Genomic DNA, 25,391 nt, shown 5'->3' with positions numbered 1-25,391 from the left:
GTAGTTTTTTGAGAAAATTAAAGGCTTTTAAGTGCGCCTTATAGTCCGGAAAATACGGTACATTCCTTACATAGATATAGACAGATACAGATTGGAGAGAGAGAGAGAGACAGAGGGAGAGAGAGAGAGAGATGGGGGGGGGATTAGGGGGTAGGGAGGTGTGTGTGTGTGTGTGTGTGTGTGTGTGTGTGTGTGTGTGTGTGTGTGTGTGTGTGTGTGTGTGTGGGAGAGGGGGGGGAAGTGGAGGAGGGTGTCACAAGGACAGAGATCAAAGAGGCCAAAGGGGTCCACAGTATGCATATCAGAGCTGCTGTCTCAGACGGGACACCTTTGTGTGTGTCTGTCATAAACCGAGGCACAGGAAGGACAGTCAAACATGTTGTTGACTGTCACTCCAGGTGGTATGGAAGTTTAAGAAGAGAATTACATTTTATGACCATATCAGACCAACAGTTGAGTTGGGCTGCCATCTGGAAATGTGAGGTAGATGTCTGGTCTGGTCGATGTCCATTGTAGCAGGGTTACTAGACACCTCATTTAGGTTGCACGCTGCCATCAACGCTTGGCTTTGGGGACGGTGGCTGCCTGAAACCCTGGAATCGCCAGCAGACGTGGCATAACCGCCAGGCATGCTTGGTGGTGGGAAGCGGTGGTGGCCAATAGCCCCTGGGGTTGACAGCGGATACTCTTTTAGAAGCTCACTGGTGGCGAGGCTTGGCCAGAGGTTGCAAGAGGACCCTGGGGCCGGTAGTGTGTGGATCAACGCACTGTTGATTCCTTCTGCCAGCCACTTTTGTCAGTGATCTCAGCTGGTTGCCATCGGGCCAGTGTGAGAAGTCAGCGTCTCCTGCAGTATATACTCAGAGTCAGCAAGCATCTTCTTGTGCCTTCTTAACCTTCACTTGAAGATGTTTTGGAAATATTTGATTTCTTCCAGGTGACTCATCTGAGTTCTGACAACAATGTAACGACCGGTGGGTTGAAGATTTCCAAGAAGTAACAGAAAGTGATAATTATTTGACACAGGAAACAGGTGCAGGCATTTGCATATAAACAGCTCCAACAAAGCAGGGGGCCTATGAGTAAAAGCTGTACAAAGCATGCACATCCGAAAGATAAAATCCCAGATGCTGAACAGAAGGAAATGTTAAAATTGAATAGATTGCACACACTGGATAATGCTCAACTTGAATTTATTTGATTAGCACCAGGGTGAATTTAACGCATTAGCTCTTATTCTGATGAGGAATATCTTCTAAATAATAAAGAACATAAAGAACATAAACCAACAACATTCATCACACTGAACAACCTGTTTCCCAAATAACACATACTGTACATACAGTATACATCAATAAACAATAACAAGTGGCCGTGAGGCATGCTGAGAAGTCCTTCTCATGTGAAGGGCCCCCAAAATGATATGTATTTGGCCATGGACCCCCATTTCAAAATATTTTGTTCCAGGGACCCCCCCAGAAGCAAATTTGAGTTACAAATGTTCGCTTAAAAAAATACATAGGCCTACCCATAAATCCCAAAATAATATCCTGTACTCAATCCCGTTTAATTTCCGGGTTTGTCATTGAAAAAAACATTAAAAGCCGGGGTTCAAATATTAGCCTCTAGAGGGCGATGTTACTATGATAGCAGTCCTGACTCCTGACCTCTGACCTGCTAGTGACCTCAAAGTACTTCCGGGTGCACTGTATGACAACAACAACAACAACAACAACAACATAGAGAATAGACGCGCTGCTAGGAGATGTAGCCACAATGTTCAGATGGATTACAGAACTGCACTGTTCTTTTCATACAGACTTGGTTTCAATAAATGAACCCAGTACATTTTACTGGGTTCAAACTGACACAAAATGTTGATTTATTAATTCTGATATTTTTGAAAAATAGGAATATAGGCCTTCTCTCTTATACAAGCCTCCTTTCAATAAATGCCTGGTGCCCGCTACTGTTGAGACAAATAAAAGCCCGGGTTTCTATAAGAGGATTTACGGTATATTCAAAGATTTGCACACATTTGCACGACTTTTAAAAAATAGCAGATCTACAAGCTTGCAGCGCGGCACCGAGTGCCGAGCTGTGAGCTTGTATATCTGCAATTTTTCAATAGCTAAAGTATAAAACAATTATGATCCCTCCAACTTGGGCCCTAGTAACGCAGTCCCCGCCTAGACAGCCCTGCTGCTGACAGCCATTGAATATCAAAAGCATTTTTATCTAAAATGGATACTTTTTTAATGGTCACAGATTACAAAAAGTGGGCAGTGAGACGGGAAGAAAAGGTTTGATTAGCGGTATGTGTTGTATTCCATGTTCTCTCAGTCCAGTCATCACTGTGTGGAGTGGTGACAGCTCATCCTGCTGCACAGGAAGGGTGAATTCTGAACTTCGCATGGATGCACAGAAATAATCTTTGCGTGAGATGCAGACAGGGAGACTGAGAAACTGCTGTTAAAGTGAGTTAAAAAAATATATATTTATAATACATATTTATATTTTAGCCAGGAACAGTCAAAGTAGATTTAACCATTTATTGCAACAAATGGAATACAGTTAAACTCTTCGTTCGGAGATGTTCCCTGGATTTTGGACATGCATGCCTGCTATGCAAAATCATGGAACTGGGGTGGATGAGATAGCTAAGCAGCAGCGGATCCCAGGCTTCGGATCAAAGACAAGCAGAAGTTAGAACTACTGTATAGTGAATGCAAGTCATATTTAAAGGAGCCTCCCTACTGAGTGAGAGCTGTGATTTGATAATGGCAGTGTGATGTAATGATTAGCAGATCTGTGAATGAGGAATAGGGGGGCATGGGGGGCAATGCCCAGCCAGATTAGACTGTGTGTGTGTGCCCCCCCAGTCCAGATTGGCCAGTAGTACTTTACCCCACCATTATTTTAAGATTTTTTACAGGTGTTAATTATGTCACTGAGTCGGATTTGTTTTGGTGTCTATTCCTGTGGTGTTGTTGTGCATGCAGCACAGGAAATTCAAATATTGTCAGTGAGAAAACTAGTAGACATTACTACAGTAGTTCCAAATGCCACAAAAATCGGCACCATCTTGTCCATCTATAGGTGAGCATGCTTGCTATATATAGGGGTGTTGAAAAATAAGGTGCCCCCGCGGCCCTTTGGAAAAAGGGCTGATTATTCCCTGAAGCCACCACTGAGGAAAAGGATCTGACTGACAGCTGAGTGGACTCTGTGTCCTGCAAAACTAATGCTATGCTTCATTTCACATTGCATAAGCCTACAGTGCATTGCACTTGTCAGGAAAAGGACTTAAAACAAAGATGATAAAGAACAAAGGGCTATGTTAAGCATATGGTCTGCTCGTAGAATTTGGCATAGTTTGTTGCAGATTGTCAAATTAGTATTTCAAAAGATAGAAGATGGAGTATTTTGAAAGGCTCAGAGGATGGATGTTTGTTTTAGTATTGATCAGGATAGAATCTGTTCTTTGCTTAGGTCTGGTTTGTTGAAATCACATACAAACATAATTTACAACTTTTATTTATTTTTAAGGCAACATGAGCCTGTGGTCAAGTGTGTGTGTGCGTGCGTGCGCGTGTCTGTGCCCGCGTCTGTGCCCAAGCAGGCGTGTGTGTGTGTGTGTGATATACCGTATGCAACCAATTCTGAGTCCTTCAGCCAAAATAGACAGGAACCTGCATTAGATTTTAACGAGGCATTTCCCAATGACCTCACAGCCACTAACACAGTGAGCCAACCACTAACACCACCACGACACCAACCTCCCTATTTCCATGTTCCATTCACTGCAGACCCAGAGAGGAGGCCAGGCGGGAAGCGATGGACTTGTATGAAACAGGCATAATGGAAGTCCAAAATATATAACAGAAATACAAGCATAAACATGCACTCTTTCAGTATAGTGCAGCTATAAGAACAGTGGGTCACATCAAGTGGGCAAGGTAAAGTGGTAACAAGTCTGTTCGCCCTATCGGTTTCCGCCGGTCTCACACTCACCATGCTGACTGCTCGGCGGGGCTGCACTGTACTTAACTGTACTTAAGTACAATTTTGAGTTTTATTTTTTTACTTTACTTACTTACTTAACTCATTTCCTGCGATCCCCGTCGAAACCGGAGATTTCCCGCTGTACCACTCTGCGATGCCCGTAGATCCCGGAAATTTTATTAGCTTTAATCATTATGAAACAATTAAAAGTATGGTCGCTGTATATAGCCGCTTCGGAGACTTTAGGCCCGCTTCCTAACTGTTTACGGTCGTATTTCCGCTTTAGACCGGATCTAGGTTTCCATATCCGGTCTGAGAGCCAATCATAGCTCCGGGCCCATAAGTTTCCATGTAAACAAGGAAGCATCCTGCTCGGTCATATCATCGTCTTTTTTCACACGTTTTTTTATTTATTTGATAGCTGTTTGATTCTTGTGCCCGCCTGGCATATGATCCGCGCACATATCGTCTGCTATGTGCGCGAACGTGTCCACGTGTTACCATAGCGCACAGCTGGCTGTTTCCAATGTTTTCTTATGTAAATACTGGCGGATACAGCAGGATACTGCCTGGCAACGGATGGCAGCAATTTACAATACTTTTCTTCTACTCCACTAAATCTCGGATCCAGATATTGTACTTTTACTCCACTATTAATTAAAACTTTTAAATGTTGCGTTTTAACGGCCAGGACGGCAAACGGTGTGGTATTCGGTAAAGTCACATCCACAGAGTCTTACAAGAACAAGCAATAGGGCGCCTTAATTCCAGTTACATGTTTTAATTAATTCTGTGGTAAATGTCAGGCATTGGATTAAATGCAAGGCTTATCTGCATTCTGACATCCTATAAATCTGGGAGGTGGGCTAAAGGTTTTGGGATGGGGATGTGGGTTATCAGGGCCAGGGTGTGGAGGCTGAGGTTTGAGGGAGGAACTGACAAACAGGATAGACACCGGAGCCAAAACAATTCTCCGCCTGTGCTCCATGTTAACCACTTAAACCCTACTACAGTGTATACTTCGTTGACCGGAGTCCCCCAGGGACCTATACTAGGCCCCCTCCTTTTCCCCCCTGTAGCCTACACCAAAATCTCTTCGACAGAAATGGGTCATGTTGTAGCTTGTAGATCACCAATTTTCTCGGAATGTTCACCTATTATGACATGCCCAGAATAGGAACACTAGCATCCAAGTGGTTAATTACCTGTGCATGTACAGTATGTGTGTATAACGTGTAGTGATGAGGTACTCTTTACACGCATGAATGTGTGTGCCTCTGCGTACATGTGCATGAGAGCCTGTGTGAATGTGTGCGACTCTTGCATAAATCTTGCCTGCGTCTCTAACATCGTGGGGAGCCTCACCAGAAGTGTCACTACACAGCCATCTGCTCTTAGTTAAAACTGTGTTTTTGCAACTCTTTGGCAAGGAAGTTCACACAACAATATACAGTAGAGGCTGTGTGTGTGTATTTTACTCACACGCATACATACACACATACGGAGCGCACACGCAAACACACAGACAGTACACATGATACACACGCTGCACAATGTACTGTACATACTGTACAGTACATACACATACAAATGCACTCATGCAGACTGACATTAGCCTCAAAATGTAGGGGTCAATGTGTTTTAAGACTGTAAAAAGTTTAGTTTGGTTGGTCCCAGGGGCACCGTTCAAATCAAATATTTTATGACCATCTGGAGTGAACGTAAAAAGGGACAGTGACCAGTCAAATGGTGACCCCTTATCAGTGGTGTGTTCTAGACTTTTTTTAGGGGCATACTATAAACTATGATCCGCGGCTATTCGTGTGGCCAGCGCATACGCCAGTGCGTAATGCCTATCAGATACGCTACTTTGAAAGGTTCGCGAGGGCATACGCTTTTTAAAAAAAAATCTTCACAGCATACTCTGTATACCCGTGTGACAGGCAGACCTGCCAACCCTGGCAAATTTTTTTGAGTACTCATGCGCGGGCATGAAGTGCCCGCGCGGCGCCCGCAGCGCCCGCGCAGCGCCCACGCAGCGCCCGCGGTGCAATTTTTGTTGTTTTCCCGCACAAAACAGCATATATTTTGGGGGGTTCCATGCACCTTTTTGGGTGGGACCTTTACCAGTTATGTTAACGAAATTTCACACCAGAAAGGTAGCACATTGTATGTCTTGACTTACACTAGTAATAATGGAGGCAAGATGTTATAACAACCTTTTAAATAAAAATGCCATTTGGTCCTGAGAAAAAGTAGGCTAGTATTACCAGGCAATACAATAATGTTGCATTAGCAATTCTGTTGACAAATCTTCAATAAAATATACTAACTGCCCTTGCTCAGAGTTAGTTAACAATAGACTAGCAAAACAGTCTATCACCAGTGACTATATGAATGAACATACATCAATATAATCATGTTATTCAAATTGCAAAATAGCTTTTCATTGTCAAGTAGGCTATTTACATAAACCTGTGTCTTTGTTAATTGAGCAGCCTAAATAAATCCACATTTCTGTGCATGATCTGCATCATGAAGTTGAAAGTATTCAACTCATGTAGGTTTCTATTCCATCCATTAATTGATATAATAGGCCTACAACATTGTGTATAGATCACATACAGCCTAGTCTGTATATTCATTCATATAGGCTGCAGGCTACTCATTGTTGATAGACCATTAATATCTTCATAGATTCACAGGTGATACATAATTTGTTCACTGTTAATGTTTTTGACAATACACATCGGCATAATTCATATACTCGAGTTAAAGTGGAACAGGCAGCCCAGTATTTTATCCAATCGTGGCCAATGTATGCTTCAGTTCATTGTACTAAGAAAGAACTGGGTCACACATTTTGACATTTTCCGACTGGTTGCTCGCTGCAACACCGTCGCATGACGAAGTATAACACGGACTTCATACACAACAGCTCCAGGCGGAGCCGCAGCCGCTCGTTTCGTTTCACCAGCGTCGCAAGATAGGTTTAGGTTAGGCATAGTACAAGATTTCACCAATTCTCACCATCGTGGCTGCTATGACATGTGAATTCACCTCAGAGGAGGGTTTTAAAACTTTATTATTACCTGTTAGATCGTTGGCAGCACTGAGGGGGGGAACAGTCGATGTGCATCGACTCGCACGACACCACGGCCCTTCTCCGTATCATCTTCTTTATACATTAATCTGATTAATATCGCCGTTATGTATCCGATCGATAACTCGTCGGCGCCGCTGTGAGATGCGTGCATGCTGAACTAAACCAAAACCTTCTTATTATAACTCTATGACCAAAACAAACAGACTCCGTTCGCCAATAGGTTAAATTCTTCTTCTATCGACAAAACGAGCATCGCTTCCGTTCTAGTGCTCCCCAGCGCCATGCGCCCCATTCACACACCATTCATGTGGTGCCTGGGAGGAACTACACGGCAGGGAGATCTTTTTTTTTGCCTCACTTTAAGCCACAACACAACCGAACACAACGCAGAATGTGTTGTGTTACCATCCCCCGATAATGCGTAGCCGTTAGAGGAGTTTGCGTACCTGCGTACAGAGACTAAAAATGCGTGCTTACTACGCAAAATGCGTACAGGTTGGCAGGTCTGGACAGGTAGAACACAGCACTGCCCCTTATTAACTAAATTTGATATGTCTTTGTTGTGTTCAAAAACACCTGCATGCCCCCACCCCCAACTAACTGACTTTCAGACCAAATTAAACAGACCCGTGGCCAGCCAAATCGGCGCTCTCTGCCAGCTCTCTCGAATGCGCCTGTCTCCACTCGCGCGCACACGACTTTTGCGGGTTTTGGGGTGTTTTTAGTCGGTTTTGGGTCGGTTTGGGTGGCTCATTAACTGTCGGCAGCGCCCCCCTTGAGATTGCGCTCTAGGCAGTCGCTTATACCGCTTATACCTAGCCACGGCACTAAAGTTAAAGAATAAAACGTCCATGAAAATAACTAGGCCACTTCGTTGCCTCTGAGCCCTATGGGCTTTTAATCTTATTTGTGTTCTTCTTATACAGCTCAATGAGGAGCCAATGGCTCCCATGCAGCCGGGGTTAGGGACATTGGTCCCATTGGTGCCAGGCATATTGAAAGAAATGTAGCTTATAGATTTGTGGTGTATTTGGGTCTGGATTATAATCATCCCAGATGTCTGCACTCTGCAACCTCTTGAAAATGGCATTTAAGCTATAATGGTGATCGATTGCACCCAAATGTTTGGTCAGAGTGACGAATTTGTGTGTTTAAAAATGGTGGAGATGACTGCTTCCTCCAGTGCTGCCTCGTTCCTATCGCCTCCCAGCCTCCCCTGTTCCGCTCCAGTGACGCAGGTGGAGGGTTGACCTAAAAATCCAGGGTGATGAATGACTCCTATCTTGCTGGTGTTAGCAAATCCACTGTGTGTGTGTGTGTGTGTGTGTGTGTGTGTGTGTGTGTGTGTGTGTGTGTGTGTGTGTGTGTGTGTGTGTGTGTGTGTGTGCGTGCGTGCGTGCGTGGCTGTGTGCGTGCGTGCGTGCGACTCCGTGCGTGTGTGTGTGTGTGTGTGTGTGAGAGAGAATGAGAGTGAGGGAGACAGACAGACAGACAGACAGACAGTCAGACAGACAGACAGACAGACAGACAGACAGAGCAAGAGAGACAGACAGCAAGTGTGTGAGAAAGAAAGCAATGGAGAGAAAGAGAGAGAGAGAGAGAGAGAGAGAGAGAGAGAGAGAGAGAGAGAGAGAGAGAGAAAGCATCTTACTACTAACTAAACAAGGTATCAAAATAATGTTGCATTGTTGCCTAAAAAATGTTGATAGCCAGGCCAGGCGGCTCCATGCTAATTAACACTTGATCAAAATCACCTGATGATGCCCCGGAATGGCGCGGTGTCTCTGACAGACAGACCACTTCCACTAAACGGAGCTGGGGGGCACCAAAGTCTGCAGGAACGTATATGCAGCCCCGGTCCTTTTTCCCCCTCTTCTTTTCTTCCTACTGTATTTCACAGCCTCGCTCTCCTCTCCTCTCCTCCGTCCCCTCTTTGTGCTGCTACCCGCGTGTCGAATAAATTAGCAAGCCCCAAATCGGAGACGGGAGGAGGAGGAGGATACAGCGAGCCTAGGAGAGAGAGGGGGGCTGGGCCTGGTGCTGGTGGCGGTGTAGGTTGTCCTTTCTGTCTCAACTCACACACGCACATACACTACACACACAAGCTCATCCGTTGGATGCTGAGAGAGGAGAGAGAACCCCGTTATAGCAGATTGCTGCGGACCACACGGCTCTTCTCTGCGGATACGCGCTCACCTGGCAATTGGGACACTGACACAGTACACACCGCTATCCGTGGGACTAACTAAACCAGCAATCAATCGGAATAGTAGAAAATCGGGGATTTTTTTGTTGTTGCCTGTAATCTTTGTCCTTTCCCTTTTATTTCTTGAATTTGGGATATTATGTAGAAAACCCCTCGGTGCAGCTGCTGCTCACCACGGTTTCATTCAAGATTCTGTACGCCGGTGGATTGTCTAGCTGTGAGTGAGTGGTTGGGTTGGTGTGGAATTGGGAACCGGTTTGCATACTAATCACCAGGGTTTGGAGGGGACATCATCGGGACCCACACGCATCCAGAGCAGCGGAGCGGCTCAGATGAATGTAAGTGACAGCGCTTTTCTTCTCCTCATCTATCGTGCGTTCATGTGACAGACTGTAAATTGAAACAGTAGCTATCTATGCATTCCAATTAAGGCGTTGAATGCTGCATCTCATTGTGTCCGTCGCCCTTTATATGGGATGTTGCTATAATTATAGCGGTATAATGCTATTATAATTCCTATAGCATAAGGGTGGCGAATCCACCTTGCATCCAACAGACTAGACTACTACTCTATAGAGCGTGTCCGTGCGGAGCTGACTACAATGGGAAAGCGATCAATGGGTTGGTTTTGGTGCATCTGGCTCAGCTATAGGACTGAACCTGATATTGATTACTGATCAATTGCTATTCACAAACGAAAAAGAAAGCACATTCGTGTGTCTCTCCCCCCTCCCCCTCCTTGTAAAAAAAAACGAGGAATCATGGCCATGGGTTATTATTTTGAATTATGATTAGGTGTGTGTGTGGTGTGGAACATTAATATTAACGGGGTGGCGCCAGCCTGAGCCTCCCTCGTGGTTGGAGAAGCGGAAAAGAAACGATATAGTCACCGGTTTTCTCCCAGGGACTGCCAGCTCAGAGAGTGCAGGATATAGCCTAATAGTAGGGAAGAGAAGATGAGAGGAGGACTGAGGACACAGAATTTATTCTGGAGGGCTGACAGAACCAGCAGCAAACAACAGGGAAGCACCACGAATAGTTTCAAGTTAGTGACCTCAGGCCCTCAGCATCAATCAAACTTGTCTATTAAAATCAGCTAATATTGTAGTAGCAAGCAAGCTGTGGAGTGTGGACTGACATATGTCACTGGTGAAGAGTTACTATTGAATAGTAGGCTACAGTGGTTCTCAAACCAGTGGTCCTTGAGGGAGTTCCAGGTGGTCCCCAGCTAAATGATGGAGAGTTGCCAACCAAATGAATCCTATAGATCTTTAACTCTGAGTGTAAAATGAAACCAAATTGGTTGACAGCGTAAAATGGTTTAATTTTACACTCTCAAGCGTTAAATTGTTGTTAAACATCTACATTACTTAATTTAAGAATTGTTATTTTGATCAACGTCTGCCTGTTATCTCTCCAACATCAACACAGCATGGAATTGTGGACAATATCTTATCCAACGACAACAAAATATTCTACGTTTTGGGTCAGAGAGGCAAAATCAAATGGTGGTCAGTGGCTCAAATGACGAATAATATAAATAATGGACCTTGATATGCAAAGGGTTGAAAACCACTGTTATAGTAGGCTACTAGTCTGCCCTTGAGCAATTAAGGCACACCTGGCTCTGTAACATGATGTTGTGCTGCTGTTTACAGGCATGTACACTAATTGTTGCAGATTAGCCCTGGCCCCTGTCTGCAGGGGGAGTCCCCTTTGGTGAGCGGTTTGGTTCTCATGCCGGATTCCCAGGTGTGAATTCAGGTGGTTGCATCGGTGACCTGGATCAGGGGAGGTCAAATTAGATTTAGCAGAGCAGCCCTGGCTGTAGCCCTCAGAAGACTAATATCTCCCTTAGCTGGTGGTTCCCCTTTGGTTGAGCGGTGGATGTTAGGTTTCCCATGTGCAAGACCGGGATTCCAAATTCAGGTGGTTACATGCATAACATATAGAGGCATTAAGTTGTGACAGAGGTGTGTATGCACTATGCAGGGTTTTGAACTTGACACTATGTGATTTCACTAATTATTAGTGAAATCCCCCCGGTTGAAGGTAGATAGTAATAATGAAAACACAGTGAAACATATTACCATATACCTCTGTCATGATTGAATACCAACTGGCTATACTACTGCACTTGTAGTATTATGTGTTACATGGTAACCTGCTATCAGAATCACCATAATTCAAATAGGCAATATAACACCTACAGTATATAACACCCAACTCATTGTGAAATTAAGTGGCCCACAGATTTCCCAACTTGTAAAGGAAACGCACAGTCCTGGTATAAATAGGTTCTGACACAAGTGCTCTTTTCTCACTAACTCCAAATGTTTTTATTGCTGCCAATTTCTGTCTGGATACGATTACGTGCCCAAGGGCTAGAAACGGGAGACATGGGGCACTTATAAGTACCTAGCCACAATAGTTATTCTAGTCATATCTGGTGTCAAATGGCATTCGCAGCTCCCGGTTTTTCTCCTGCAAGGGGATATAGCTACGGGTCCCCTACGTTATTACACTATCCACTTACATGATTCCACATGCTCTGACTCCACGCTATAGCCTCCTCAGCCTCCAGTCTGTATACAATCCACTAAGGGCTTGGTTTCTCCCACAGCGATGAGGCGTGTAGGGCACCCGCCTGAAAGAGCGACTCGCTCTCTAACAGAAAACATATGGATCGCTCATCGCTGCCGGTGTGGCTGCAACTGCACTGAGCCTGTGTTTATATGTTGTACAACTTGTACAGTAATTGCTCACATTGTCTGCTCAGAAGAGGATTTTTATCTATTATTGGTTTTAACTGTAATCATGTGATTCAGTTAGCAAAATCTGATAATATTCGTTAATTAGAAAAAGCTGATATCTTTAATAATTTTCCTTCAGCATTCATATTAACCATATCCATAAGGAGTGGTGTATTATGTTTTCCTAAGAATAATGAAAAGTGGATCTCACTATAGTTTAGAAATCCCAGATTACTTTTTTGGTGTGGTCTGCCTCTCTCCAGGAGACACTATAACTCTGGGAACCATGGGACCTTTCTCCCTCGCCTCTTATCAGGGCGAAAGCCCAGCCTTTTAACAGCGTAATTTTGGCTCTGATGACTGACTTACATTACTGTATATGCATCAAGTTTGGACACATTCTCAAAGGATCTTGGCATAGTGTTGCAGCTTCCCTGGGGCACAGATGATGATTTCTGGACGATATTATTTGATTAGTTGGTTTCGGGCCCCATTTGCTGAATCTAATGGAACTAATTCACTGATATAATTTTAAATGACAGTAGTGGTTTCTAGGGCTTTGGGTTTGGGTTTTAGCTCCACTAGCGGTGGGGCTTTAAAGGAGTAGTTCACCCCCAAAATGACTTTCTTTCTATTGATTACTCACACCATGGAGACTTGAGTTCTACAGATGTTGGAGGTCTTTCGTTTTAACATCAAAGTTAAAATAACAAACTAGTGTTTACACATTTTGTCACATATAAAGGATAACCCAAGTGATACTGCACATACTGTAAGGCAGAAATCCTACATCAATATTTTCCATTTCTTATTTGTACCTGTACTTTCGAAAACTGTGTAGGTTACCATGAAATCAACTGAAATCCAGTAAAAATTGCGTTGTGCGCTTGTAGATTGGCTCTTTTCCAATAGCCAAAGTATAAAATATGGCTAAAGTGGTTCATGTATGTTTTATAATATTATAATTTATATTCGCAAAGTGTAACTAAAGTTTTCAAATGTAGTGAATGTACAATTTGGATCCGAGATGTAGTGGAGTAGTATTGGAAAAAGTCAAGTCAAGTACAAATAACTCAAAATTGTACGTAGTTACTCCACTGCACTTGAGCATAGACAACAGTGAAACCACACTGTGTATCCGCCACCCACTTTGGTGCCAACCTCCTGTTTGTACACACCATTGTCTTATGTGGTCTTTCAGCAACCTCACATAGAGACAGACCACTCTGTCTCATCCTCTTAAGTTTCATCATGTGGCCTTGTTTTTTTTAGGGGGATCCAGCTCTGATGAAAAAATCCCCCTGTGCCCTCTTTCTAAATGATGATAGCAACAAAAACAACTGCTCTGACTGTGTTACCTTGTCCCCACATAGTACGAGTTGATGCTGAGGGAGACAGAGGGAGAAAAAGTATGTTGTGTGGAGAGAGAGAGAGAGAGAGTGAGAGGGAGGGAGCGAGAGTGTGATGGGAATAGACATAGAGAAAGAGTCAAAGCGCAAAAGAGAGTCAAAACGTAGTAAGAGAGAGAGAGAGAGATGAATGAATGTTGATTTTTGAGACTTCCCTTGTAATCTTCCCACCCTGAAATGTTGCAGCTGTAACCAAAATTAGTGCAAATGAATCCCAACTGTTTTTTTCCTGGGTTTTTGTTTCTCATATGGGAAGTCAACTTCTCAACACAAACATCGGAAAGTGACTCATGTCTCTTGCGCTGTGTGTGTGTGTCTGTCTCTCTCTCTCTCTCTCTCTCTCACACACACACACGCACATACAGTATGCACGCACTCCGCACACACGCACAGGATGAAAGCAAACAGAATTACACAAATACGGTTGTTCTCAAATAAGCTTGTTCTCCCGTTCCCATGCTCCACAAGTAGCTAGTAGAAATATTTACCCTACATCTTTCATTCATCGCACACAGCTGATGCCAGCGCTTTGTGCTGGAGTTCTTATTTACTCCTCAGACCAGTGGTTGTTTCATGCCCTGTTCCTCAGTGAACCCTGGTACTGCTGATTTTCTGTCCTATAAGAGGTAGTCCCTGATTAATCAAGGACACCATGTGAATGGCATTAACTTACTGGATTCACAGGGTGGAAAATCAGTTCTACCGGCAATCCCTAACGGGACCACTACCCAAAGTCATATTTATGCTTTGGCAACAACATTTTCTAAATATTTTCAACTGGGGGAAAGAAAAAATAAAGTTTTCCAAGAATTAAACAATGAATTTCAAACCAGTTCCGTGTCAAAAACGTTATGATGTTATAGATGGATGTGTTGTGGATTTCCTGTGGGAAAGTGGCTTAACATTTAAATGTTGTTTTTTCAAAAGCATAAAAAGTACACTAAACTCATATATCCCTTTAATTCTCATTCTGAGCATCTGAACTAAAGCATTGTGCATTCTGCACAGGAATTCAGTCAAAATGACCAAATGAGAGACTATAGGTTTCACTGCAGGAGAATAATACCCACCAATGCACTTGCAGATGACTTGCTGGCTTTAATCAAGGCTTTGTTCAAGACTGCATATATTGTTAGAAGCGGCAGCAGCAGTCAAACGGCCCAGTTGGTATTGTGGTGATTGTGTTAAAGCACTTTTCCCCTGGAAAGCCACTTCCATTTCAATCCATCAACATCTTGGGGAAGGATGGGGTTATTAATAGCCATAGTAGCAGGGTGATAGGAAAATAAGATTTCCATTGATAAAGAATTGCTCTCGCATCTCATTAAGCGTACCCACGGGGCCTCTCGGTTGCCATGGCGCCACAATCACTAAGTCTGCTGCCTCCTTGCTGGATGCTGTGATAGTCATGAAATTGAATTGTGCCATTGTGAGATATGTGAATTAGGATTGTGATTGTGTGGTTGTGTGTATGTACACATTTTATCTGTGATGGTGTGTTGTGTGTGTGTGTGTGTGTGTGTGTGTGTGTGTGTGTGTGTGTGTGTGTGTGTGTGTGTGTGTGTGTGAGAGAGAGAGTGTATGTAGTGTAAGTGAGAGATGGTGTATGCGTTTGTGTTCACTGATATGCATTTTGCAAAGAGAGGTGCGAGAGAGAGAGAGAGAGAGAGAGAGAGAGAGAGAGAGAGAGAGAGAGGGTGTATGGGTATGTGTGTTTGCTGATATGCACTGAAAGTTATGTGTGACACATCTTCCTGTCCATACAGTTCTCACAGAATCTGTCCGTTAGTTTAAAACAGCTTTTTTCAGTATTTTACTTATTCCTAACAAAACCTCCATATGCGATCGGCCAGAGCCATAACTTATCTCTGCTGGCGTCTGTTCCAACCTGGTGATGTCAGCTGGCCTGTTTCCATCCACTCCCTTCACAAGAGGACCTATCAATTTATCTGCTGCTCTGGGGAAGATATTACTTTCTGTCTGACTCAGTCAATCAGAGGAAATTACTGCTACTAGCCTGTCAGACTCCGGCTGATTGACTGGCTGAAGGGCTGAGGAGCACTTCCATTTATTTGTGTTTGTTCTGAGTCCCATCTATGATGTAACTACCTTCATTCAGCGTGCGTTCAGGTCTTTGTCCAGAGCTGCAATGGCTCCTGTGTGTCTCATAACGGGGCCCCTTTTTTTACCTCTTATGATTGGGGTGACTGAACTGGGATGGCTGGAGTCAGAGCACTGGCGAAACAAAAGGAAGCCTTAAAGAACAAAGTACAGCCGCTGCCCTTCTGCGTCGCTGTAGAAAAGGCTTCTCCTCAACTGGTTCAGACACACTTCCACAAAAGAATTCCAAGTGTCAAGTGTCACAAGTTGCCCGAGTGTAATTCTCGAATTTGGCTACAGAAGTCGATCCAACCTGGCCAGCAGCATGCAGCCAAACCAGGGCCTTAAGGCGGCCCATGATTAGGATCTGGGATAATGACTGCTGGAAATAAGTTGTTATATTCCTGGAGGAAGCCCCAGATGGAGGTCCTTTTAAGGCCCTGGTGGTGTTGTCCATGGCTCCCCCAGGCTGGGCTCCTCCAGGGTGGGTTGGAACTGTGACTCAAGCCAGAAAGTGGAGTGTGGACGAATCGATGGAGCTTCTGGGTTTCTCATTATTATGGTAGTAAAGGGCAGTCAGAGCTGTGTGTGTGTGTGTGTGTGTGTGTGTGTGTGTGTGTGTGTGTGTGTGTGTGTGTGTGTGTGTGTGTGTGTGTGTGTGTGTGTGTGTGTGCGTGCACGTGCGTGTGCATGTGCGTGCGTGCGCGCGTGTGCGTGTGTGATTCTGTTCCATTCATCTGTCTAGTTGAACAAGCTACCTGACATATTGAGATATCTCAGTCCAGTCTGTCTGTCAGAGAGACTCTTTCATCTGTTAAACAGTGGCCGGGGGCAAACGTGCTTCCGAACGAATTGATGCATGAATTAATAAGTATACAGAGTAGATGAATGTTCCATTCCACTGCAGTCTTAAAGATGAAAGGAAATATGGTAACTGTCTTATTCCTTCCTTCTGGATAAGCAGTGTCTTTCTAAGAGGAGGGAGAGAGGCTGCATACGTTCTGTAGCCCCTCATGTGTTTTTAATGATGTAACTGAGATGACCTGAGCACCAGGTAATTTCAGACACTACAGTGACGAGCACGGCATGTAGGACACTGCAGCTCAGGTGGCGATATGACGTGTTCCGCAAGCCATGGTGTGTGTGTGTGGGTGGCTGGCATGAGGAGAACAGAAGATGGAGAGAACACTGGAAAGAAAAGAAATCGAAGAATCAGGAATTTAGCTTTTCTCGCAAAGTTGGGGAGCTAATGTAGACATTGCAGCAGAAATAAAAACAGAAACACATTTCTTATGCTGACCATTCTGCCGAAGAAAATGCAGACTGTTGATTGGCGTAGCCTATGGCATTGTCTTTCAAAATATCAGTCTTAAACACATCTATTGCAGGCAGCTGCCCGCTGCTTTTTTCTGTTATCCTTTTTAACAAATGTACTGTAACTTGTTACATTTGTACACTCTCAGAGTTAAATTAACGCTAAGGATTTTACTGTGCACTCATGCCACAGACACGTTGATAGTTAGCTTCATTATGAAGGATTAACATACAGGCCATGAGCCTTTGTGCTCAGGCTTAACCAGGGGCGTCATAACGGACAGAACCCAATACAGGGACATTCCTTTGTTGTTCAGCTGTCGTCCTCGGTAACCAGGGAGCCACCGACTCTGAGGAATTTAATAACTAATAAGCAGTCAAGTCTCTGTTTTTATTCTGAGAGAGAGAAAGCGAGAGGTGGAGACTTTCAGAGAGACAGGGAAAGAGACAGAAACAAAGGGAAATGGAGAGACAGGAATCGAGAGAGAGAGAGATGCACATTTACATTTGATTCAACATTGCTTCATTGTTCTGTTGCACATTTGTTTATTCTAGTAGGCTTACATTTTGATTGTACATTAGTCTTAGTTTTGTAAGCGTATGTTTCCAATGCCAATAAATCGCTGTTTAATTGAGAGACAGAGAGGGAGGTGCATAATTACAGATTGATAAACCGTCCATTAGAGTCATCTGTTAAATGAGAATGAATTTGCATGAGAACTCCTCTCATAACATCGTTTGAAGCCTGACAACAAAGGTCCTTGTCCGTCATGGTGAATTAAGTCCTAGGCTAGTGGGAATCTCTAATGACATGTGCTCATTGAGCTCACACACCCTGAAAGAAAGCTTTATATTAATGTCTTCACTGACACACCAACATGACCTGAGGGGACTTAGTGAGAGGCAAGAGGCTAAATTATGCTAAAAGGAGGGATGCAGAAAGAGATGAGAGTTGTGTATGTCTAACCGCTCATCAAGAGCGGTTAGGGTAAAGTGTCTTGCTCAAAGACACTTCAACACTAACCCAGGGGGACGCAGGGATAGAATCGGGAGCCTTTTGACTCTTTCGGTGTGAGTGGGCAAGTTCGTTTTTCTGTGTCTGTGTGTGTGCATGCGTATGGGGTGCATGAATGTACTAGAGCCCGACCGATATCATTTTTTCCGACCGATACCGATATCCGATGTTGGAGAGTGCTAGAGCACCGATACCGATGTTTTGTAAAAATCATTTTTTATTAATTTAAGATCATTTAATTGACTGCTCGCCCCTCGGATAAATGGTCAGATTATTGCTTTTTTTGTGCTTTTCATGTCAAACTTTGAGTTTGGTCGCAGTTATCAATTTCTATTGCTTGTTGGATAATAACACTCTTTTAATTTGGGGGTTCTGCTGTGTTTTGTCTTGTTTATGAATTAATATGTCTTTTATCCACTCTGCTGGATAATTCTGGTATTGCCCACACATAGGCCTATATAACTCAGGGTTTCATGCTCTATCCGCAGACACGTTACAGACAATTTATATATCTGATATCGGTGGAATAATTCACCGATACCGATACCGATTGCTCCAAAACGACCGATATATCAAATTGACCGATATATCGGTTGGGCTCTAGAATGTACATGCGTGTCTTTGTGTGAGTGCACACATACAGTACATACTGTATGTGCATGCCCCCTCTGTGTTCTGCACACTACACATTCAGTCACCCCCAGTCAATGTTCTATACAGTAAGATTGTCAATTTTTCCATTTTGTATATAAAAAAGTATCCATAATTTATCCATGTAACCAAATGGACCCGTAAGGGATCCATTTGAGATTTTACTGTGTACTTTCCCTCAATGGGATTGGGGAGAGAGGGGGATAGTCCTATGGCCTTCCTTTCCTCAGACATAGAACGCAGTTGTTGTTTAGGGTTGTGGTGGTGTAGTGGATAGAGAAACAAACATCCATTGCGTGAGCCGAGGTTATTTGTCTCACTTCATCCAGCGAGGTAATATTGTTTGACAGAGCGGTCATGGGCAGGGGGGTTTTGGCTGGTCTTTTGGGCCCCAATGGGATATTAACTATGTTGTGATGACGAAGGGGCACTGACGGATGGAAGGTGGCAGCTGTAGCCTCACCTTCGGGGGTATATCACTCCCCGCTCATCTCACATTTGTGGATCTTCTGCAGTTGTCCGACTCTCCCTGTTAATCTGCTGTTCTGTCTCCCCTCCTGTGTGTTGACTTGGGAAAGTGGTATTTGCTTACTTCCCTGTCTGTCTATCATTGAAGCACATGCACGCATCCACAAAAACACCTTAAAATAATCAGACACACGCACGCACACACCGACACACTCTTGGCAGTGGGGCAGTGAAGGTTAATAGGTTAGTGAATCACCTCCGGCTGTGTTTTCTCTGGCTTCTCTAACAGGCCTGAGGGGACACACTATTTGTCTCTACGTGACGTCTGTAACTCTGTATGCGCGTGCATGGCATGCCTGGCTCACATTGGGACCCCATGCTTCTGCCTCCTGTCACAATTACAATACTTCTGAGAGATAGCTCATACCCTGTCAAACGTATTCCATCCCTTCCTTCTCTCCTCTAACCTCTACAGTATCTCTCTCCTTGTCTCTTTATGTTGGTCTCTGTCCTGCTCTGCCTGGGGACACTGTACAGCATGTGAGTGAATGTCTGAGCATGTGTCTGGGTAAATAAACAACTCTTCAAAGCATCTTTAAATTGTTATACGAACCTGCTTCAAACTGTAAAGATAAGAACCTATGAATGACTAGCAGTTCTGTTTTACCCAAACAACATCTCCAAGAAGTTCTAAAGGATTTTTTCCCCCTCCTTCTTCTTTTTGAGCGGTGGTAGACCGCTCCATAGCATGGCCGTGTGTGTATCCGTGTATGTATCCGTGTATCCGTGTATGTATGTATGTATGTATGTATGTGTGTATGTAGCCTGAACTACCACTCAGTGACCAGAGAGGGTGCTCTTGAGTCTAGTCTGAGCATCAACTGCAATATTCTCTCTCTCTCTCTCTCACACGCACACACACACACACACGCACGCACGCACGCACACACACACACACACACACACACACACACACACACAACCACCGCTCAGTTCACACGGGTGTGATTCTTTTTATGCTATTTGACTTCCCTTTGAAGTAATTTGCAGTAGCCAGTGGGCGCTCAGTCTGTGCTGCTTTGGGATAAATTACAGTGGAACGGACAGGGTGAGGGTAGAGGAACCCTATATCAGGAAATCCTGGGTTCAAGGCCCCTGTCTGCCCTGCTGAAGTGTCCTTGAACAAGCAGCACTGAACCCCAGACTTGAATTCTGCTGTGGTTGATTCTGTCCTGCTGTAGCCCTCCACTTGGAGAATGGTTAGTGAAGATAAATATTCGCTTTGGGGAATCAATACACTTTGAGAGCAATAAACAACAACAACAAAAAACAGATGAAATCTCTCAGAAATACACTGAAATAATAAAATAAAAAAAAAGGCTGGCAGAGAAGAGGTATGTAAAAGGTTGATATATTTATGGGACCAGGCTTACAGAAGTAATTGCACTTCAAGAAGTTTTTACTGTATGCTAAAATGTAATACTTTATTGAATATAGTCTCTCATAATCTGTCTAAATACTTTTGGCATTCTACAACATGGACACCAATTAAATTATGTAAGAGTGACTTTTGCTTTTTAACTGTTCATCCTATACGGCTAAAAATACCTTCAAATTAAAGCTGACCTTTTGAGGTTCTAACCTCATAGTGTTTGCATCATTTCACATCCAAATAAAAATGTGCTGCCAAAACGTTTAAATATATATGCCGCACTCTCAGATTTCTTCTTGACTCACCGTATCTGCATGCCTTTATGTGTGTGTGTGTGTGTGTGTGTGTGTGTGTGTGTGCGTGCGTGCTTGCGTGTGTGTGTTTGTGTGTCACACTGACTCAGACACCATATATTCCTGTCACCGTCTCACACACACATGCAGAGCGATAATGTTAATTGCTGTGCATGCGTGTGTTCAAATGCGTGTGTCCATATGTCTGTGAGTGTCTCTCCATGTGTGCAGATGTGTTGTTTCCCCAATAACTTTCACTGTGCGTGCGTGCGTGCGTGCGTGTGTGCGTGCGTGCGTATGCACATTCATGCGTGCAGGGCTGCGGGCACAGTTTATTGGGCCTGGGCTTCTGGAGATGGTGGATGCATAGTACAGTGCTAGTCAGGGCTAAAGCTCTGTATACTCTGCTCTGAGGGATAGAGTATTGTATGAAGGAAGGAACAGTGCTGTATTCTAATGTATTCCAGTGATGCTACTAGCCCTGCATCCTGCGTCCCTGACGCATACTTTTTAATAAAGGACGCATTAAACTAAGCATCACTGCATCCCAGGATGTAGACAACTCTATCCTTCCTGCTATCAGTCATTTCACTGCACCAGCTGAGCTGCATGTGGTGGAGTCTCCACAGCTGTGCGTTCCTGCATGCATTATTGATGAGATGATTGAGATTGTCTTGTAAATCCATGCTTCTGTTCTTTATTAACTACTTACAAGTAGCTATTTGCAACTATTTGTTTAAATTAAAGTCCTTTTTGATGTTTTCACTGTTGATACATAATGGGTGTGTCATCGCGGGATCCATAAAATAATTCTGGGACCCATTTGAATGACCACCTGTGAGACCCGGGACCCATTCCATTGAAAACCTAGCAACATCACTGGTATTCTAATGTGTTCTGTGCTGTTCGGTTCCATTCTGGAGTGCTCAAATCACTTTAAAGCCCACTATTAGAATTACATTGGCCCCCAGTGGATTGAAGCTCAATACTCCCCACACACCTGGTAAGGTCCTGGCAGTGGCAGGTAGTCCTGGACTCAAAGTGAACTCTGTTGTACTCTACAGTACACTGAACACCGACTAAACCTCAGCACACCACCCTCTACTTTCTGATTGATGTCACTGACTTTGTGCCTTTATGCACGGAATATGCAATGAAATTAAATGCTCAATACTCAGTTTTCTGGTACAAGGTGTTTGGCAAGCATTAGTCTGGAATTTGCCATAATGTGTGGCTGTAAAAGCTATAAAGATGATTAATTCGAGGCATTTCTGTTTTTATGGTCAGTGGACAGTGTAATGAGACAGCAACATGTGGAAAGACAAGAGGAATCATAGGTAACAGTTCTGCCGGTTACGGTAGGAAGAATGACACCAGGGACATTGTGGTCAGGTTAGTGGTCCAAGCCATTGGACTATTAACCACTTTAGCCGTCCTCATACAGCCCTATTCATTGTAGGACAAATAGCAAAATTAGCTGATCACAAGCTCACAATGCATTGCAATGTATTGAAACAGTTCGATTTGTTTCCCCGTGTTAACCATTAATGTGGTTAATGTGGCTAACCACAAAGTCCATGTCAGGGTATCGCTTTTTAGAGGCATTTAGTGCCTCGAGTCGGGTCCCTGCGCTCAGTGACCCACTTGTAAGGGACAGCCATGAGCTGTCCTAGGATGACTGGATAAAAAACCCTGGTTTTGTGTCAAAGTGTCCTAGAGTGAGACACTTAAAGGCCCACTTCACCTCTGGGACAACCAGATCTTATCTTATTCCAGCATGACTAGTGATGCATTTTGCATCCTATGATGCATCATGCTGCATCATATGATGCAAAATGCTGAAATACTAAAATATCTCAAAACACAGATTGAACACAAGAAATAACTCAGGATTGTGTTGATCGTGTCCCAAACAACGATAAAATAAGATCTGGTTGTCCCAGAGGTGAAGTGGGCCTTTAACCATTCTGCTCCCGATGAGCAGGCTGGTGATTTGCATGGTTTCCGCCATCTGTGCATGTGAGTGTGTGAATGTGTGTGAATGGTCGAATGTAAGGCACATTGTAAAGCGCTTTGGATAAAAGCGCTATATAAATACACCGTTTACCATTTACTATTTATGACGTCTTCCAGTTAGGAGATGCATTATGTTTTGCTGTGGGAGCGCGGTGCTTGTATATTTCAGTGAGCATGTAGCCGTCCAGACAGCAATCGTCTGGCTGTCCCGTCTCTAGAGCGGTAAGGGTTTGTGTTGGCGCTACGAGACTTGAGAAGAAAAAATGACAAGATTAGGTCAGTTCCATTTTAATTGAGACGGTTGTGGAAACAAATTGAAACTGATCTCAATCATCCGAGTGGGCTCGTAGACAGTGGAAAAAGTAGTTTTTCAGGAAACATACAAATTAAATGCACGATGGAGACATGCACGCATAGGCATGCGCATGCACACACTCACACATCATGCACGCACACACACACACACACACACACACACACACACACACATACTCACACACACACACACACACACACACACACACACACACACACACACACACACACACACACACACACACACACACACACGTGCACACTACTTGTGACAGCTGGGGATGGATATGGGATGGCTATATCCAGAGATCCGGGGAAATTATGGAACACAAGGGGAGACGAGGGTCACAGTCTTTGACACCCCCCCGTGAACACACATACACACCCCAAACGCTATGAAAACTGAGATGGAAAGCATTTCTCCATCCTCTGACCCCCCGCTGGACCCCCCTCCCTCCATCCATCTCTCTCTCCCTCTCCCTCCTCACAGGGGTGTCGCACCAAATTCTGGGCCCTGGGTACTTTAACTATTGAAAAATAGCAGATATAGAAGTTCACAGCGCGGCACCGAGAGCTTGTAGATCTGCTATTTTTGAGTCTTTAAATATTTCAAATCCTTCAAAGGTTTTTAAAAAAAAATGTCAGTGGTGCTCAAACCTTTTCATGTGGATGACCCCCAAAATGCAATTTGCACACATTTTCAAGACTTTTCAAAAAGTAAAATAGCAGATCTACAAGCTCGCAGCTTGGCACTCGGTGCCGCGCTGTGAGCTTGTATATGTGCTATTTGTCAATAGCTAAAGTATAAAATAATTAAGGCCCCTCCACCTTGGGCCCTAGTAACTCAGTCTCACTCCCCCCCCCCCCCCCCCCCCTTGTGACGCCCCTGCCTCCTCACAAACCTTTTTTACCCTGACCGCTGCAGCCCACTCTTCACCACAGACTGACCCCAACCTTTCACTCTCAGTCATTTAAAGATCTGCCATTTCTCTGGAAAGCCTGAAATTGTACACTTGCTAACTATTGTGAAGCAAAAGACGGAGGAGCCTGGAGTTCAGCTCTGTTATAGTGCATCGTTCACATCAGCACTTACCCGCTGTGGCACTGCTGTTTTTGTGTTTGACAATTTACAATTGTACCTAAACCAAGGCAGATCTCATTTATTTGATCATGTTACATAATATATAGCATAAGAGTTGTAATGATTATATAGTAGTAATTATTATTAGCGTGGTTGCCTATAGGGCAGCACACTATTGTTCTGTTTATTGTTACATTTATGCAGCTTTCTCTTTGGCTAAAAGCAGCCTTTTCTGCTTTGTCATTAGCTAAAAGTTCCTTTATAAAGTAACCCCATCGGCTTGAATGGGAAAATGCAAAAACATTAACCACACTCGCAATTTCCCAGAATTGCATCTTTCTAGTTGTGGTTGCTATAGGCAACACACTATTGTATTTGTTCTGAGAATGTTTTGCCAGCAAAGTGAAACTGTGTTTTGTAAACTTTTTGAGGGATGTTATCTGGATTGTAAGGCTGTGGACATTGTAATGTCCAATATAATTGTGGGCTCACTGAAAGCGAGCACACGTATGTTATCTTCATTATTTATCTATCAAGTTCTCCTCGACAGTACAAAGGCAGGGCCCTTAGCCAATGAGGTGTGCAGCCAAAGGGTAGATCTTTGTGCCCATACATGATGTTACATGCGAGCCCACACTGTTTCGTAGGAACAGTATTTCTAGTATATAATTCGTATTTAACCTTTTTCTGATCTCTGATTGGACAATATAATGTAAGGATCTTGTGAGCTTGTAGATCAGCAATTTTCTCATATTTTAGATGATGATGATTATTAATATGATTGAATATCTCTTATAATCGATTAAATTGAAATTGAAGTAAAAAAAACTCCTGCAAGTCTAGAATAGAATCAGTATAGCAAGATGTGTATGGTTCCTACTCCACAAGTCATTACATGACATGTTATTAGCTTGAAAATTGTCATACAACATTTTATAGTGTGAATACTCTTATCTCAGAAAGAGACATTAACGTCTGATGCCAGTCCAGACAGCGGCCAAGTCTGGCCCTGTGTATGTGCAGTAAAATCGTAAATCCGGATCTTATTTTTACGAATAAAACGTTATTATAACCAATCTGTGTGGCACAGCATATAATGGTGCAATATAACTAGAACTTCTGCAGTGGTTGGAGGTGGATTCAGTTGAAGAGTTTACTGTGTATACGGTACAGTGGGCACACATACAGTAACGGTCTGCTGTAGGGCTTAAGGAAAGCCTGTCCGGC

The sequence above is a fragment of the Nannobrachium achirus genome, assembly GCF_963921795.1.
Source record: "Nannobrachium achirus genome assembly, chromosome: 19".
Classification (NCBI taxonomy): domain Eukaryota; kingdom Metazoa; phylum Chordata; class Actinopteri; order Myctophiformes; family Myctophidae; genus Nannobrachium; species Nannobrachium achirus.
This window is presented reverse-complemented; position numbering follows the sequence as displayed.